Here is a 3470-nt window from a genome sequence, read left to right as displayed (position 1 = left end):
ATCGATTAAAGTTACGTCACAAAAAAAAAATGGTGGACGTTACCACGTGTTCGCGGCAATTTATGCATTCTTGTTTCCAATAATACTCTACCTTGCCACAAGAAAAAAATGAAGTGACATTTAAAACATTTCCGTGTTTTCCCAATTCCGTTTTTTTAAAACATTTAAATGATTGAAAATTTATCCCCCTTTGAATCGACACGCCATTTGTAAACCCATCGAAGGTCGCGGAGAAAATGAAACTACCAAAAACGGTTATTTGATGATTTATTTCGATTGTATAAAGAATGACAGTTAGCAAATCTCTAGGTAAGTAAGTATTTAAGCGATATGTAGTGTTAAAATATTATTTGAGTTCATATCGACAGTTTTGTCCGATATCTTTCCCAAAATAGCCCGGATTTGACACTAATGACAGATTCGAGGTAGATTTAGCGCAGTTCACATTTTATTTACAAGTGTCAATATATTGTAGACTATATTTTATTTACTGAATCTCCCATGAATTCAACTTTTTTTTAAATGGGTTTGACTCTTACTCAGTAGAATCTGTATGCAAGACAATTACAAGAAGTATTCAGTAGAATCAGTATGCAATCCCAATTACATGAACACCTTGTGACTCTGGTGCCAGACAAAATTAAAAACAGTCAGTCAAATGTTTGGTTACATATGAAAGTTAAAGCCTGATCATTTTATAAATTAGCCATGCCATGAAAGTGACTGATTAAGAATAGTTGAAACACATCTATTGTCAGCTTCAACCATAATTTTTACATGTAATGTCAAATCAGTCCTTACATAAAACTTCTACAAGGCATAAATATTGTTTTTACTTGGAAAGAGACAGTTTTTTCCAAAGCTTTTAATGTTAAATTTGCATACTGTTCACCTGGCCATTTATTTCTGGATTCCTCAACATTTTGTACTGTTCTTGGCAAGTGACTAAAAACACTTGGTAAAATAAAAAAACTTTAGATACATATTGTTTTGAAAGCTTGCAGGAATTAAAACATATTACTCTTTTATAGAAGTCTTTGTGCTAAATAAGTACTGAGCTAACGCCCAGGGCATTTTTATCTCACATTTCAGCCTTTTTCAGTATTTTTTTTCATTTTACAGATCAACCACTGAGGATTGTTTGGCTTGATGCAATGACCTTAAACAGTGAAATGATTTTCCAGGAAGGTCTATGCACAACAAGCTGAATTTTAAGGGGGTTTGTAAATTTCTTCATACATTTTAACACTTACTATACTGCTATTCTAAGAAAGATAAAGACATTAAATTTGCATAAACATAAATAAATCTATTTCATTCATAACATTTTAAGAGAAATGGTTTTGATTATAGACCCATTTTGTTATAGACCCATTAAAACAAATATGTGTAATATTTTAAGTAGTGAATAAGTAATGACATACAATAATTGAATATATCATGTATGTATTTTTTCATATTTGCAAAATTATTTTTACAGTATGTGTGTATACATTAAGTTGTTGCTGAATTGTATGTCTAGTCTGAGGAATCTTTTTAGCTAGTTTATGTATTTTTGAAAAGCTATTTTTCTGCATGAATACTGTAAGATTCTTGGATGAGTTTATACTTATCAAATCTGCTTTCAGTCAGCTTTTAAAAAAAAAGACTCTCTTAAGCTTAAAAAGATGCTTTACAGTCTTATATTCTGTAACCTTATACAAATCTTATTAAAATAAAGTTCTAATGTTGATGAATTTTTGTTTTGCAGAGATGAAAGAACTATGATTATGTAAATGGGAATGAAACAGAAGGAATTAATATGTTCTACTGATCATCCAGCTGAAGTCATGCCTGTGGAATAGAGTGCATGTCACAAATACTGATATGAGCAAATAACTCCTATACCACAATAAATGTCATGTTTCTGCCTCTTGACCTGAAAAGTTAAAAATTCTAGTTCAAATTACAAATGTGTTTCAAGAAAAAGTAAAACTTAGTCAAACTGTGAGAAATATTGGGTAAGTAGTGTTTTGATGTCATGCAGCTGTGAAGTTGTTTGAGAAGCACTATCTTAATTGTTCAAAACAATACAGAATTTAACATAAATAAAACTGCATGCATGAATACTAAGACATGTCTGTTGAATGAATCCTAGTTGTTTCAAAACTACAGCATGTGTGACTTAAAGCACAACCTTGGAGGAAATTTTTTTTACTAAAAACTCCCTTTGCCAGTGTGAGTGTAGGAAGGATTTTTCCAGAAATGGCAGAAAACTCCCAATTAGCAGAAAATTTTTTTTTACTGGCTGAATATAATATATTTTATTTAAAAGAATTAATCATGTTAATCCATAGTTATAACTGTGTTAAAAGATATTTTACATGACATGACCTTTTTGCAGAAATAGCTATTTTTTGCAAAACATTGTGAGTTGCCATGGTAACAAAATTTTGACTTAAATTTAGATTTGTTTGATTATGTAGACAACATGTGTCTTTTTTAAATTTGCTTTTTCAGACTATGTTCTGCAAGAAAATATCTTTATGTGTAACCATCAACAAAACATGTCATAACACAAATCTGTCATAAAATGGCAGAGCTGAAATTGCAGGTACGCATATCAGGAAAATAGTTCTGAAGACAAAGTTATATTATATAAAATGATGTTTGTTTTTTTATAAATGTCTTAATTGATCATTTGTGGTGTAAACAAATGTATACTGCACAGTGCTAAATGATGTTCTGTTCTTTCTGGAAAATTTACAAAAAAAATTTCTATTTTAAGAAAATAGTGTATTTTTGCCATGGTAACATTAATTTAACTTTTAAATTATTTTGGATATCATCATTGTAAACAACATCTTTCTTGGTTTTATGTTAATATATTTTTTAAGCTGTTTTATGTAGGTGAATATATTTTCATATGTAATAATTGCATCAAACAAAGCACTATGTTATTACACAAGTCTACCTTAAAAAGGCAATAGTTGTAAATTTAGAGAGGTGTATCTGAAATTTTTGTATTTCTCAAACCCCTATTATATTAATTTTCATGGATTTGATGTCTACTTCTTACTTTTAAATAAGAAAATAGGGCAGCTTTTGATGTAAATATATGGAAAAACACTTCCAATATTCAATTTTTTACAAAGAAATTGCCAAAAATGTTAGTATTTTTGTAAGAAAAATAAACCCATTGTTGCCATGGTAATGTTAGTATTTTTGTAAAAAAATACCACATCGTTGCCCTGGTAATGATTCACTGATCAGTAATCTATGTCTTTTGAAAAATTTTAGCAAATCATAGTTGATAATAAAAGTCTAATAATTATATTTTCTTGCCTGAAAATTTTTTCTTACTGTTTAATAGATAAGGTGTCTATAAGAATAAGATTAATGTCCTAGTTTGTGGGATGTTGTCTAATTTGATATCAAATAAATTCTGGTATCTTGTTCAAAAAGAATGTCATAAACAGTTGTTTGTAACT

At 29.2% G+C, this 3470-nt stretch overlaps 1 long non-coding RNA gene across 1 annotated transcript; it reads left to right on the top strand.

Annotated features, from left to right (window-relative positions):
• The first annotated feature begins 216 nt into the window (after positions 1–216).
• On the top strand, positions 217–1882 carry LOC123565887 (uncharacterized). Its single transcript, XR_006689267.2, has 3 exons — positions 217–309; positions 1123–1219; positions 1751–1882. It is a non-coding gene; the product is annotated as an uncharacterized LOC123565887 (long non-coding RNA).
• Positions 1883–3470: the final 1588 nt, after the last annotated feature.

This window comes from Mercenaria mercenaria, chromosome 8 (genome assembly GCF_021730395.1).
Source record: "Mercenaria mercenaria strain notata chromosome 8, MADL_Memer_1, whole genome shotgun sequence".
In the NCBI taxonomy this organism is placed as follows: Eukaryota; Metazoa; Mollusca; class Bivalvia; order Venerida; family Veneridae; genus Mercenaria; species Mercenaria mercenaria.
Note: the sequence above shows the minus strand (reverse complement) of the source record. Positions and strands in the feature narration are given on the sequence as shown.